At 37.2% G+C, this 15,678-nt stretch overlaps 1 long non-coding RNA gene across 2 annotated transcripts in view; it reads right to left on the minus strand.

Moving 5' to 3' along the window:
* The window catches only part of LOC133625397 (uncharacterized), a 91,863-nt gene extending 85,954 nt beyond the window's left edge, over nt 1-5,909 (minus strand). Inside the window, exon 1 of one of the 2 annotated variants that reach the window (XR_009818707.1) lies at nt 5,716-5,909. This is a non-coding gene — a long non-coding RNA (uncharacterized LOC133625397). The remainder of the gene's footprint in view (nt 1-5,715) is intronic. The other variant, XR_009818708.1, reaches the window with a different exon arrangement.
* Nucleotides 5,910-15,678: the final 9,769 nt, after the last annotated feature.

Consider the following 15,678-nt stretch of genomic DNA (forward strand, 5'->3'; position numbering starts at 1 on the left):
ACCACTGATGATAATAGTAGATATATCTTTTGTAAGACCTCAGTATTACACATACATTTAGTTGTTTAACAGCTGTTTAACACAACACATATTTACATTCAAGCCAATAAAGGAAGAACCTCTTCATGAAGAGCATGAAGGCTGATCTCCTTAAAGATTTCATTAAACGAAATGTTTCATTTTGTTCTACCCGTTGACTAAGCTCCCTGTGGCCAGGTAATGATTGGAAGTAAGTCAGCCAGACACACTACAATTGTAAAGAAAACAGAAGAGGAAACTCATTGCTGCTGGGAACTTCTACACTGACTGGATCTTAACTCTAAATACACTGGTCATCTCTTGTGACTCCTGGTGACTCTCAGGAACAAGAGATCTGCTACGTTTGCTCTTTCCAGAAGCCCCTTTGGGGCAGCCAATTGCATGGATTCCTTCTTAGCTACCCTTGAGGTTTTCCTCTAGTAATGTTGCTCAAATCCTCTTCATGATCTCCACTGCCACAGATATCTCACTCAGGCCAAGTTTGCTGTGAGTTGATTTGTTTCTGCCCAAAAGGGGTGTCTTTCCCACATATGCACTCCAGATGTCAGCGTGGACAGGCAGAGTGCACAATGCCCCAAAAAAGAGAAATGCAGATGCCCTATGTCTAAGGAAAAGTCTGAACCTCACGTATGCAAATTTCTTTCTGGCATCTCTCTGTACCAACTCTCAGTAGGTAGGAATAACAACAGCAAATCTCTGGTCCCCCACTCACATGGCACTATATAAATTACATGAATATTACATGAATGAGATCTTGTCATATTGATTAAAGATTCTGGCTGTTCTTCAGGCTTCCTGTTTTAACCACAAAATGAGTTTTCATACTAAACTCTATTTTATACTCATAGTTTCTAGCCAAAATATAATCCTTGAAAAAGTTGCAAGTGACTTTATGTTGCATTACAGTTTTAATTCCTAATCTAGTCCAGCATCCCTAGTGAAACAGAGAGAAGCAAAAGAGACAGGGCTCTGTTTCCTCTTAATTCCTCTGCACTCAGCAATATGGGCAAGTAATTATGATACAAAACACCACAAAGGTGGAACCAAAGATACCAGATGTCCCTTACTTCCCTAAAGTTTTCTTGGCAGCAAGTGTTATTTGTGTTACATGGAAAAATACCTTTTCCTACATAGAGATTACAACCTCCTTTTTGCTTGCATTGAATGGAAATGTGTATCTAGAAACCTGAAGATTACAGAAATCTTGCTTTCAAAATTGCTTGAAAGCTAATGTATGAAAAGCATTTTCCTGTGGCCTATTTACAAAGTTAGAAGAGACTATAGAGAAAAATGGATTTGACCCACAAACAGAGCACACCTCAGATGAAGACAGCTGAAAGAAAAAGTTACTCCAAGTAATTTTACCTCTGTATCATCTATGATAGTCTTGAAGAGTAATTGCTTGCACACTCTAGCTATTTCAAAATTACTTGCTTTCAACAATTACTGCATCTCTTGGGTGAAGTAAGTGCCATTTTGCCCCTGATTAATTTTACGGATTGAGAGGAACTAACATTATATAGATACCATATTGATTTGTCTGCTGACATGGGTAATAATTTTAATTGTGTCTCTTTATGCTAACTACTTTTGATTAATTGGGCATCAATTCAGTAGGATCTGTGAAGTGCTTAATTCACTATTGTACTTAAACCAAATACCTTATCTTACTCTTTCTTTAAATTTGAGTATATAAAAGTAACACCTTTATCAAACAGGAAAGGTCAATAAACTGAGGAAAACCAAGGCAATTTAGGAACAGTACCTCAAATTGCTAAGTAGACATCCTAACGATTTGCAAACTAAAGAAAAGGTAAAACTGTAGTTCTAGTTAAAACAAGAAAAAATGTGAAATACACACACTAAAAGTAAAATGTGTTTTGTGAGAAACCAAAATGGCAAGGAAAGATTGGAAATACCAGCAATGATTTATCACTTTTCCTCCCTGCACTTCCATTTTGCTGTGTTTTCCTCTTCAAACTCTTCTTCCCTCTATGATATAATAATTGAGAGACAGAGAAGTAACTGGTTATTGTAGCTAAGGAATATGTCCTATCTTTCCTGCTCCTGCAGTTTACCGAGGTTTAGAAGATTGTTACTTGTGGCTGCACAGTGCTCTATGCAGAGCCATGAATCTGCCCTAAGAATAAGGCCCAACTCTATGTGCACTTGCTTCAGTTCAGGCACACGCTGAAGAAACGCAATACAGGCTCAAGCTTTTTCCCAAAATGCAGACCCTTTCTCATGCCTCTTCCTGTTCTTTGCCTCTCCTCAAATGCTGTGGCAGTTCCTTGAATTCAGTATTTTTTTTTCTGTAGGTCTATCCACATGCTGCCAGAAGAAAGTCAACCCTCAACCATGAAGGCATAATTGCCATCTTCCCACCTGCTCCTTGTTAGCTGTCTGTATTAAGAGTTTTTATTTCTCAAACTGCATGTATGACGAAGATACCATAACCTTTTATCTGCCTAACCAGTGTCAGATCACATTCTTTATAATTCAGTTGTATTTCATGCAGAAAACTCTTCAAATCTCAGACCTTCTTCCTTGTAAAAGAAGACAGAGGGATTCACTAGGAATTTGCTGGGTAGCTTATGGGGTTAGATTTTCCTATTGATGTATCTGTGACAATTGAAAGATACTTCTTATACAATTTTCCTTGTACAGCTTATCTTCATTCTACAAGTACATGTGGTATTTAGACTGCTAAGTAAATCTATGGCAAAACTGTTTACCAAATACAGTAACGTGGTAAGAACTTTTACATTAGCAAAAGATGTCTTTACAACTGCGAGCACGATTATTGTTACTAGCACTGTCTAGATGCCCTGAGATTGTAATCATTATCATACATTATTTATTGTGTTGCTACTGTTATTAACTTTGAATAGACAACTTTACTACTATTTACTCCATTTTATTAGGCCATTATATTTTTATTACTTTGCTAGTCTTTATTGTTATTGCTATTATGCAAATGACTTGCACTGCAAATGTCTTCATTATCAGTGAAAACTGCAAGGAAACAGAAAGCTCTTTGGTCACCATTTCTAAAAAAAGAATAAATCATAAACTGCCCTTGATAACTCAGAAAACTATGTCTGCTGAACCAAAACAACATCCAAAGCAAATACCAAGCTTTTATCAACTTTGCAAGAATAATTCAGCCACCTGGGGATACCCTACTTACAATATCAAGGTGACAATATCAACCTGGTTCTATCCCTTGAAACTGTGTGGTCTAATAAGAAAAAAGTAACCGCCCATCAAACTGTTAATGATGTATCTTTATTACATCCCTTTCTACTCTACTACCTATCATTTTAGTACCTGTAGCTGCAAGAACAAATTGGGCACTACATAAAACTTTCATCAATCAAACCTCAAGACTGAATATTTTTTATTGTCACTCATGTATCTGATTTTTGGTTTTATCTTTTCAAAAACTGAAATAATGTTTGACTGAGAATCCATCAGGCTGTAAATACACAGAAAATTCTGAACAGCTGTGGCTGAACAGCTATGGTTTCATGAAGGGGCTTAATACTCACGTGCTGTGGATGAGGATAGTCAAAGCAGTTTTAACTGTCTTTATCTGGAAGGGCTTTCTAATCTTCTTTGAATGGGTAACGCTTTATGCAGGGTTGTACTTCACATTGAATATATTTTACATAAAGCTTAATAGTCTCTGCTTTGATACAGATGTTGACTTGGTCGTTTTTCCTTACCATTTCTCCTTTTTTGTTTGTTTGGATTTTTTGTTCTTTCTTTGGTTTTGTTTAGTTCGTTGGTTTTTGTGTGTTTTGTGGAGTTGTTTTTTCCATTGACGGTAAGTCATCATGAATGAGTTTCATTAGAATATACCTTTTCTCTACTCGTATACTTTTTTCCTGATATGGGACAATATTTCCAGGCAGTTCTTGTCATCTTACTTGCTTACATGATATATTTTGCTCCTTTCCAAAAACAGGTGGTATATAAAGACTTCTAAGCTATCAAATAGTCCATATTTCGCCCAGTGACTATGCTTCATAACGTATATCTAGCTAAAATTTAACTATAGGAAAGGCAATTAGTTTTAACACATCAACACATCCATCACTTGATTTGTACTTTATTCTAGTGGCTAGAAACCCTCTTGATTGCTACTTACTTTAACATCTAAGGGAATTAGTCAAGTTTTTGTCTCCTGCTCTTGGTCCTATCCACGTCTTCACTGAGTCTAAAATACTTTTATGAATAAAACTACACATGACTAAAAGAGAAAAGAAATATAATTTTACATAATTGATCCATTCTTACACACCAATACTTAAGCACTAACTGAATTAAGTCAATATAAATTCAAATAAACAGTATTTAAACTGCCTAGTAGATTTTTCCCCTTTTCAATTCCTTAAATCTGATTGACATCTACAATTGATCAGGGATTTAGAACCAACATAAAGGTTCTCTTAACTCCTATGCACAATATCCATGTTTGAAACACAGATGAAAATGATTTTTGTCATTTCATTTCTAGTTATGGAAACAAAAACAGATGGGAAAACTATCTTCAGATCTTCCACATTATTGCTTTTCTGTTACAGTCCAAGTATTTAATGTCAGATTTGAAAGGGTTTTTTTTAATAGAAAAAGGAAAAAGAACAGACTTCGTAATATATAAAGCACCTTCAAGCAAAGTAAGAGTGTTTCTTACATGTCTTGTCTAGGTGAGAGCTAATGGGATCACACAATGAAGTATGTTTCTCTCTTCTGTTTCATCATCTGTTTTACATTCCACTAACTAAAAGCTTTGGTGCTTATGCTACTTACAACATCATTTCCAGTGTGCAAGTTTCAGTGATATTCCACATTTTTGAAGACAGAAGAAACAAAAATCCATTTTTGTTAAAGTCAAACTATTCTGTGCTGCAACATACTGCTAAATACTCGACCAGCAAAGAGTAACCGTTTTATAAATCTCAAAAACCGATGAGGAGGACAATTATACTGGCAAATGGAGAATAGAAGCAGGTGGATGGAAAGAACATTCTGGAATGCAGGTATTAGTCTTGGAAGAGATTTTTTTGCTTTCTGAGATTTTAATATTTAGCTATTTACTCTCTCTCCATTGCCTGTCATGGAACTTTTTCAAATACATCCCACTAAATTAATTAACCTACTAAATCATACATAGAATACACTACTCAATATTGGAAGGCCATTGCTCACAGAAATAAAACATACAACAGTATCCTGTGTTATTTTCAGGCAGCCAATTTTACTTTTAATGTTATAAAATCTAATACTAAAATAAAGATTATTTCTTGAGTTTTTACTGGGATTCACTTGTAGTTATTTTTTAGATACCAGAATTAAAATACTTTGAAATTTAGTAGTTTGAAACTTATGCACTGTCTGTCACGATCCCCTGCTGGGTTTAATTTGGCAGAAGTTAAACCCCCTTGCTTTCCAACCGACCTCAGACAGCTCTGGGTGGCTGGGTGCGGCTGGGCTTAACTCCTGAGTGATGTCCAATCCAACAGCTGATCCTCATCAGGTTTCGCTCTGTTCCCGGGAACAGAACTAAGACTCAAAACGGAGTCAAACGCTAAACTAATTTATTTTACCCACAACAATCCACAATCAAAACAAATAGAGAAGAAAAAAAAATAGAAAAAGCACAACACTCACGGCCGCGAATCCACGCGGAGCGCTCCCGGCAGCCGCTAGTCTGAGACCTCCGCCGCTCCGTCCGGTCTCGTGCGGGGAAGGAAAAAAGGAGGAGAGGGCCTCCGCTCGTCCCCCTCTTGTATCCACTCCTCTTGCTGGCTCGTGTTCAGTACCATCCCTGGAGGCTCCTGGAAAGTTCTCGAGTGTCCAGAAGGGTCTTGGAAAGTCCCTATAAGTCCGTGAGGGCCGCAGCCTCGTGACCCCCGGCTGTGGGCGCATGCGCAGAGGCGGTTCATCCTGAGGCAGCGGGACGCGCAGGGCAAGGCAACAGCGCCTCTAGCAGGCAGAGGCCTTGCTGGCCGGGGCAATGTGGTTTCCGTGGTTAACTGCTGCCGGCAATGCTGAGGCTTAGTACTAGTACCTTACACTGTCTCACTAAAGTTAAAATGCTTTTAATGGCCATACAGTTGTTTCTCAGAACCGGAATACAGGATTTAACTTTCACCTCTTCCAGTCTTCATCAAGGCACGTGAACGTCCTGTGACACATAGCACTTACATGCTTCTGTATACAACATAGATATTATATATATATATGTATATAGAGGGATGAACCCTCATAACATCACTGTAAGGGAGCAACTGGAATGATTCATTATGTACATTACTCTATAAAAACATGCAAAAGACTGAAAGAAATTTGTGAAGGTTATAAAATGCTACTTTGAAACCGAGAGAGTTCAGACTCAAGCTTCCTCTATCTTCATAGAGGTGAAAGCACAGAACCATGTTTTATTTACCTAAATTCATGCTTAGGGTTGCCAGCCACACACGAAGACCCTACTATGTTAGGTATTAACCAAACATAGAGCTGGTTTTCACACCCACATGTTAACTTAGAGAAGATGAGATTATTTCAGTTGGAAGGGAATTATAATGATCACCTGCTCCAACTGCCTGACCAGTTCAGGGCTGACCAGAAGTCAGAGGACATTGTTAAGGGCATTGTCCAAATCCCTCCTAAACACTGACACACTTAGGGCATTGACCACATTTCTAGGAAGTCTTTTCCGGTGTTTGACCATCTTAATAAAGAAATGCTTCCCAATGTCCAGTCTGAACCTTCCCTGGTGCTGCTTTGAACTAGTTCCACACATTTTATCACTGGACCACAAGGAGAAGAGATCAGCACCTCTCTCTCCATTTCCCTTCCTTAGGAGGCTGTAGGGAATAATTAGGTCACTCCTCAGCCTCCATTTTTCCAAACAACACAAGCCCAGTCTTTAGCTGCTCCGCATAAACATTCAAGGATCTTCACATCCTTCTCACATTGCAGGACTCAGAACCGCACATGGTATTCAATGTGAGACTTTACCAATGCTGAATACAGTGGGATAGTCATCTCTTCTGACTGGCAGTTATACTGTGTTTAATGCACTTCGGGATGGCGTTTGCCCTCTTGGCTGCCAGGACACTGCTGACTGCTACTGAGTTGCTGACAACCAGCACCCCTAGATCCTTTCTGCAGGGATGCTCTCCAGCCACTCCTCTCACAGTTTCTACTTATGCACAATTTTCCGCTGTCTTAAGTGCAGAATCCACCAGTTTGACTGTTTAAATTTCATTCCATTAACAATAGCCCAATGCTCCAATCTATCTAGATCCTTCTCCAAGAATCCTTCTCCTGTCCCTCCAGAGAGACAACAGCACCTCTCAGTTTGGCATCATCAGCCAAACTGGCTAATGATGCATTCAGTTGCTGCATTAAGATAACTGATAAATACATTGGACAGAAGTGGCCCTAGAACTGAACCTGAGGAACACCACTTGTGACCAGTCACCAGCCAGATGCAGTTCCGTTCATTACAACCCTTTGAGCTTTGTCCTTCAGCCAGATCTTCACCCGATGCACACTGAGCCCCCTCATTCCATGGTTGGGCAGCTTCTCTGGAAAGATACCGTGAGGAACAATATCCAAAGCCTTACTACAATCCAGAAAAACTACATCAACTGCTTCCCCTTCATCCCCTGGATGGGTGACCCTGTTGTAGAAAGTCACCAAATTCATTAAACGGGACTTTCCCATTGGGAACCTATTACCTTGTTCCATACATTTTTCAGGAACTGAGGTTAGACTAACAGGTCTGTAGTCCCCTCTGTTTTACTTGGTGTAGCTTCCAGTCAGCAGAGACTTCCCCAGATTCCTAAGACCTCTGATCAAGAGGAGTCCTGTCAAAACATTGGCTAGTTCCTTCAGTACTTGTGGATGAATCCCACCAGGCCTCATGGACTTATGAACATTCATAGCTGATCCAGCTGGTCCCTTACAATTTCTGTATCCACTAACAGAAATGCTTTTCTTTCTTTTCCTTAAAACACACATGTAGACACTTACCACAACAAACATTATTAAATAACTTTCACAAGTCCATCTATATTTCAAGAGCTGCAAACAGTAAAAGTATAGGGGGTTTTTTTGGTCCTGTATTATACATATTACTCCCAAAATTTTAGTGCCCTGTGCATAAATTAAAAAAAGACCTGCAACTTTTCTAACTATGCCAGTAGGACATACGTATGCACAAATATGCATATGCACAGTCATAAATGGTTCAAGAAGTTCTATAGGTTGTCTGCATAATAAAAAATCTGTTCAGATAATTTCATTTATTAAATATATTTGGGTTAAATTCACATAATAAGTTCTACAAGGAGTCCTTCAACTCTGGTAAAATACAACATCTATACTATCTTTGTTTAGTGCACTTGGGGTTTGATGCAAAACCTACTCAAGGCTATTGAAAAGTCTCCAGTTGCTGTCAATCGGCTTTGGAATTAGTGTCTTAAGTATGTGCTTGCTATTTTCTGGGTTTTTTTCTGAGTAGGGTAAATAATGCACCATTTTCCTCACTGCTTGCTCAAGCTAGAATGGGTCTGGCATGTTTTCAAAATTTATCCCATAGTGAGGATCAGAACTAAATGTTCTATTTCTGTTCAAACTGCACTCAGCATTAGTTTCACTAACAGTTGTATACATGAGCTGTAACTGGAAAGTTCAAAAGTCCTATGTTTCATTTTCTATCTCATGCTCTTTCTACCTCAGCCATTTGTTTTTGTTGGCCATGAACTCATTAAGAACTGAATCACCAGAGTGGGAAAACAATCCTGATTGACTTCAATAGTAATGATATGGCAGCAGTCACCTGTAAAATACCGACACCTGCACACAATATTAAAATTTTAACCACCGGAGACTGTTTACTGAAGAGAATCACATTAACATAACATTTGACATTCATACCAGAGTGATGACAGTCAAGGAAGACAGAAAGACAAACAGATTGTATTTGATATCTTTCTCCGTATGTGGTCAAATATAAAACCATTAGCCATTTATTTCATCTTTTGATTAGGCACAGAGGTAAGTAATATTGCAATCATTTGAGCTTTAATTTCTAATCTATTTTCTACATGGCTAGACAGAGCCAGAAAGATTAGAGAATAGCTGGAATTACGCCTGTTCCTAACAGTTCCCAAGGGTGATAACATAACATCTTTGAGAGGTGTCCTTAGATGTGCACTTCCTTGAGAGAAAAAAAGGAAATCCCAGAGGCATTCTCAATACTCCCACTGACTGTTAGACCTCAGCTTCCAGAGTTATGCACAGGAGTCAGAAACTTTCCATTCAAGGATCCTATGATTTATACAATCTGCTGAACGCCTTAGTCTCAAATTAAGGACAATGCAACCTACTGTGTACTATGTGGAAACATTTTTTCTTCTTCTTCTTGTGGAGAGAAACAGTATGGTAATGGTACCCTGTCTAACTTGAGTTACAAATTGTTTTCTCTATATGAATCCAAAAAGGTAAGGAGTCATTTAACTGAAAAGGATATTTCTTTATCTACCATTCGTAAATAAGGTGAAATGTCAGCTTCTGTGCTGCTGAGTTGTTTAAAAGCAGCTAAGGCCTTGGCTGTCAAATCTTGGTCACTGAAATTTAAATAAATCAGACTGGCCCCATGAATAATGTTTTATGTTGGTTAGAAAACTGCCAAGATTGAAAGGGCCTTTAAAGCCTGTCAAGGCTAAAAGTTAGGGGCAAGTCATATTTTTAAAGTACAATAGGTTCAACAGATTTTTTTTCCATCTAAAAGCTTTTATTTGGATCTATTATTTATGACCATTAAATGACTTATTAATATTGAAGACTAATGCAAACCACAGAATATGGTTCACTTTTTCCGCTAATTAAAGATTTAATTTTTTTAAACACTAATGCCAATTGTTACAGAGCAAAGTGCTTTGGGATGGAGAAAGAATAAATGAGCTCTTTGCTTCCACAGAGTTGCCAACAGATTATTCAATTAATTGGCCACATAACTTGAAATCAGATAGCTTCAATATTTACTGGATACCGCTAGAGAAAACTTGTCATCATTATGTCTGTACTTTCATCCTGAGAATGATCTCAAGGTTATGTTTGTTATCAACCAGACATCAAACCTAGAAGCACAGCCACGTGGAGCACATAGTTTCCTCATGCATCAATATACAATTTAGGATATCATTATTAATGTATTAAGTGTCTCTCAATGTTTGCAGTCATGCTTGACATAAGGTATTCTCTGGCATGCTTGTAGAGACTGTGTCAGTGAAGTCAGTGGGATGTAAGGCAAGAAATTTGTGGGAGGATCCCGTATTCTCAGTATGTTGGTTTTGGCTGGGATAGAGTTTATTTTCTTCTTAAAAGACCATGCTATGTTTTGGATTTGTGACTAATACAGTGTTGATAAAACAGGGATGTTTTAGTTATTGTTCAGCAGGACTTTCACAGCATTGAGGCCTTTCCTGCTCCTCATCCTGCCCTGCCACTGAGTGGGATGAGGGGGCACAATAAGTTGGGAGCAGACAGCCAGAACAGCTGACCCCAACTGACCAAAGACATATTCCAGATCACATGGCATCATACTCAGCAATAAAAGCTCGGGGGAAGCAAGGAGGAACCTTCAGAGTTACAGTGTTTGTCTTCCCAAGTAACCATTACACATAGTGACACCCTTCTTTTCTGGAAACAGTTTAACATCTTTCTGACAATGAGAAGTAGAGAATGCTTCCATCTACAGCTTTTGCTTTACCTATCTCAATCTGTATCTCAATCCATAAGTTTTCCCACTTTTGCCCTTCTGATTCTTGTCCCCCATCCCACTGCAGGGGGAGTGAGTGAGTGAGTGAGTGAGTGAGTGAGTGAGTGAGTGAGTGAGTGAGTGAGTGAGTGAGAAGCTGTGTGACCATTAGCTGCCTACTGGAGTTGAACCACAACACCCAGGTACACTAATTACCGTGCTTAAAGTTTTTCAAGTGTTTCTTGAGCTGGGCATATTACATGTACAGAATAGGTGCATCACAGCAAAAGGTGAACATTATAAAATGAAAAAAGGAGAAAGCAATGACTGAAGTGAAGGTTTTTGAAACAAAATTCATAAATAAGATGGAAAAGGGCAAACATATATACCAAAAAGACAAATTTTTTCCTGTAGGAAAAAAAAGGTAAAGTAAGGCATTGAATTGTTAAGCATGAAAATGGAATGAGAATTTCATGAGAATTTCAAAGGTTAAAGAAAATGAAACAGGTCTGAAAGCAAGATGAGGGTGGGAATCTGAGAGTGTGGGAAACCAAGATGCTGGACTCAGTACAGTGTGAGAAAGAAGTGGACTGGTGTGTGAATACAGCGTGCACATCTAGCTGATTGGAAGAGCCTCTGCCTAAACAGGAGATTCAAGCAGCAAACAAGTTATCAGCACAGCTTCTCTGAAGGCCACTGAACAAAACCAATCTTGATTAGAAGAAACTAATGGGGGGTATAAGTAAGGGGGATGCTTGTACAGTAAACAATTCCAATTCTGCTTCTGCTTGCACCATAACTGGGATCCGTGTCTTCACTTGCTGCATGAGACACTTGCTGAAATTCTAGTTGATGTCCAAGAAAGGCCTGAAAATATAAAAATGTCTTGAGCTGTGGATCCAATGATTCCCTCATTTTTAAACCTCCTTATAAATTCACCATTTGAATCATGGCAAGTAGGCATTCCTTCTGAAACTCATTATTTTTTTGCATTTAAAGATGAAAACTGGAAAAAAAAATCCTAAATATTCCTTAGAAAAGAATACCAAATGGTTCAGCTATCTGTGGAAAATACTGTTGTTTTCCACAGATACTGACTTTTGAGAGTAATATCTCCATATGTGCCACACGTTGAGGGGAGGTTTGATACAGAGCACTCCAGAAATACAGCCTATAGGAATACTACATAGCTTGCAAATGGCTCAGGAGTAACCATTCTGTCTCAGGAAGACTTGTATAATTATGTGCATACTGCTTTAGTATGTGTTCTTCATTTAGTTTAAACATCATAGAATAAAATAGTTTAACTCAATTGCACTTACAGCTTTATGAACAGAATATAAGTTTGCTGTGGGCTCAAGTTTCCCTGCTTGGAGACATTCAAATGAAAGTGTAAGTCACAGACGCATGAAGGCACACATGGTGGACCCAGTCCAAGCTCAGGATTAAAGGCACTGTGAAAGTACAATCTTCTCATTTTCAGGTATTTCACCATTGCTGGAATATTTGCATTTGCATTCTTCTGGGATGTTTTCTTTCTTTAGTCATTCTTTCCTCTTAACTCAGTTTGTGTTATCACAGAAATTTTAACTCCACATGAGGCTCTGATAATTGGATTTTTTTTCAACAGAAGGTTGTATGGAAGACTTCATATAGGCCACCTCAAGTATACGAAAACTCTGACCTCTCCACATTTCACCTTTTTTTTAATGTTTTGCTGGCTGCAAAAGGTGTGGATCAGCAAAAGAGACTCTCAGTAGCACATTTTGCTCACCTTCTTTCCTTCCTTCCTCATCTACTGGTAACTATTATTTTGAAAGCAGGCTTTCACACATTAGATTATTCCTCTGTGTTTTGTTTAACTATAATCACATTTTGTGTGCCAAAAGTTGGATTTTTCTCCCAATCCATTATTTTCCCCAGTATTTATAAAAGTGTTTCATGATCTGGCTTTTTTGGAAATTGTCATTTTGGGGAAATACTCATTGATAAGAAAATGTATCCTGGTCTCAAGCCTCTATTTCTCGGCAAAATGGGAAGATAATCAGTGTAAATTTGGTCTTAACTCATAGACATGCTCAACCTTTAGACAGAATTTTTGCTACATCTACCTTAAAAGTTTATTAGAGGCAATTTCTACAATTTAAAAATATCTGGGTTAATAATAACTTGGCATTTTCAATCTTGATTTCTATACACAGTTATCATTGATGTTATTCTTAATCATCAAAAACCAAATCTTTAGCCCAAATCTATTCTTTCTTTGTAATTGCAATGTTTATATTTAATATTGGTGCTTATTCCATGCATTGGTCTGCCGTCTGACTTCAATCATTAACAGAAGTGAGAACTGCTTAACTGTATTAATCAAGTCTGGAAAAGGAAAACAACATTCTTTGGTTTATAACAACAGAAAAGAAGAAGCCAAAGAAATACCAGTTCCTGACTAACACTGATACAGGTGATTTGGACCGTTCAGTTTTATAAAACAGAAAAATACTGGAGCAAATATTCACACTATTTTAAGGAACTACAATATAACTAGGAAATAATAATTGTCTATAAAGATACTCCTGATACAACTTATATCAAACCAACTTAGTTTTCCTCTGTGACAGGATGCCAGGTCTTTTAAAGTTCTGAATAATGCAATAACTTCCAGGATCTGTCTCAAAAAATAAGACATATATTAATCTTCAGGTTGCCTTATACTGGTCACATCTGTGCTTAATATTTCTAGGGACTATGTTGCAAAATGAGAATTCTGCTCAATTCCTGCCTATTCAGTACTTTTAGTTCGATGAGGAGTCCTGACACAATGGTGGTATGTTTGCCACTTGATAAAAGTAATACATTTGTGGACCATGCTCATTCCTACTCTAACTTTTATAAAGATTTAGTAAATCATTCCTTTCATGAACATACAAGGAAATGCTGATTTATGTCTTTACCTAAGTCTTATACATCTAACTCCAAAGCAATGACAGAATTTACCTATTAAAAATTGCAGTAAGGACTGTTTAAAGAAAATGTGAGCAATAAAGTATTCGTAATTTTAAATAGCTGATTTTCAAATGCTTAAGCCTTGGCACATCCTGAAAATAAAACAAAAATTCTACAGCTAACTTAAAACTGGCAGAGGAAAGCATAGCAAATTGGTAGCTTCATACCGATCTTTCATACCAATGTTTGTACAACAGACTTCAAGTGTACATACATCTACAAACTTGGTTCTGGACCTTGCTTACTTTTTTGTCTGTAGGTTTTTACATGTGCAAGAAGGATGCTAGCAATTTTATGTTTGTATGTCTATTATTGAAACACTCCTGTGTACAGTAAAACCAAATACACAAGTGACTGAGAAAGCACAACTGCAGAGACCACAAGATCTGCCCTATAAAAAACTTATTTGCACAGTACTTGAAATCTGAGGGAAGAATGTTTCCTTTTCTGTTATCAGCAATTGAAAACAGAAGTCTATAAGAGAAATTATGGCAAACCTGCATTTATTGTATTGTCATTACTAAAATATAGCAAAAGCCGGATGAAATAAAGTCTACTAAATTATTATTTGAAATGGGTAGAAACAGCATTATTTAAAAGAACAAATTGAATAAACAAATAAAAGAAACCTGACAGCTTACATTATGCTGTGAAATTCAGTGGGCTTTTTCCACTAACAGAATTATTTTTTCATTCCAAGTAATCACACAGTATACAAAGCCTTTTTAATAATTACTGCTGTTTCTCATCATAAATTCCCACAAGCTACAGTTGCAGATTAAACTTAATATTCCCATTTCTGCAGATGTTATTCAACTATTCCCCTTCCAGTTCCCAACTCTTTGAAACTGTGTATTGATTTACCATGATTGCCGCCTCAAAAATATCATATATTTCCTGTATGATCTGATCTGGGTGAATCTGCTTTTGCAGGAGGGTTGAACTAGATGATCTCTAGCTGTCCCTTCCAACTCCTACCACTCTATGATTATATGATATGTATAGACTCCCTCGTAGCACTCACACAAATGCCGTTTTCTCTATTCTTTCTAAAAACTCTCTTGAACCAGTCATTAGGCTTTAACTTAGTTAATGCTCTCCTTTTCCAGATGAAAACATAACTTCCCTTCTAAAGTATGGAGGTATGTGATAAGAAGACTGTGAAGAATTTGTTTTTCAAGATCTTACGAGGACTTCTTTGATACCTGCAGACAAAATTCTATAGTATCTACAGGTAAGAATTTTAAAGGACCTTATATAAGTTAAGTATGAACTCCAAACCTATTTATATGTTTTCAGCAGCTTTCAAAATCCCAGCTACAATTTAAGAAAAATGCCAAAATAAATTCCAGCAGCTAACAAGAAAATTACTAATTTGAAGTCATTTCCAAATACATAAACATAAAAGAACAAAATCTCCCCTTTGACAGCTCTGTACTTTCAAACTCAATGTCTTTCAGTTTACTTGGCTGGGCCATGCCTGACCAGACATAATATTCTAATTATCTTTCTTATAGGACCTTTTTTCTTTTCATGTCTTAAAAAAAGAGAACAGATTGATTATGAGTGTGCTTTGTTTAAAAAACAATTAAAATGCAAGATTTAAATTTTTCCATTTTCCAAACAACCATATTATAATAAATATTCAGAAAGCAACCTGAAGCATTATCAGTAGAACAAAGATTTGGACGGTCTTTTTGCTTTTAAACATGCTCAATGTATTACATATTCTATACGTAAAGTTTTCATACATTGTTTATACTTACTGTCCTCTCACCATTAATCCATCTCTAACTTGCATCACTTTAATACTTTCAATAGTATTTATTAGAATACAACTAGAATTAAAATTAATT

Source organism: Colius striatus, chromosome 4 (genome assembly GCF_028858725.1).
Source record: "Colius striatus isolate bColStr4 chromosome 4, bColStr4.1.hap1, whole genome shotgun sequence".
NCBI classification, from domain to species: Eukaryota; Metazoa; Chordata; class Aves; order Coliiformes; family Coliidae; genus Colius; species Colius striatus.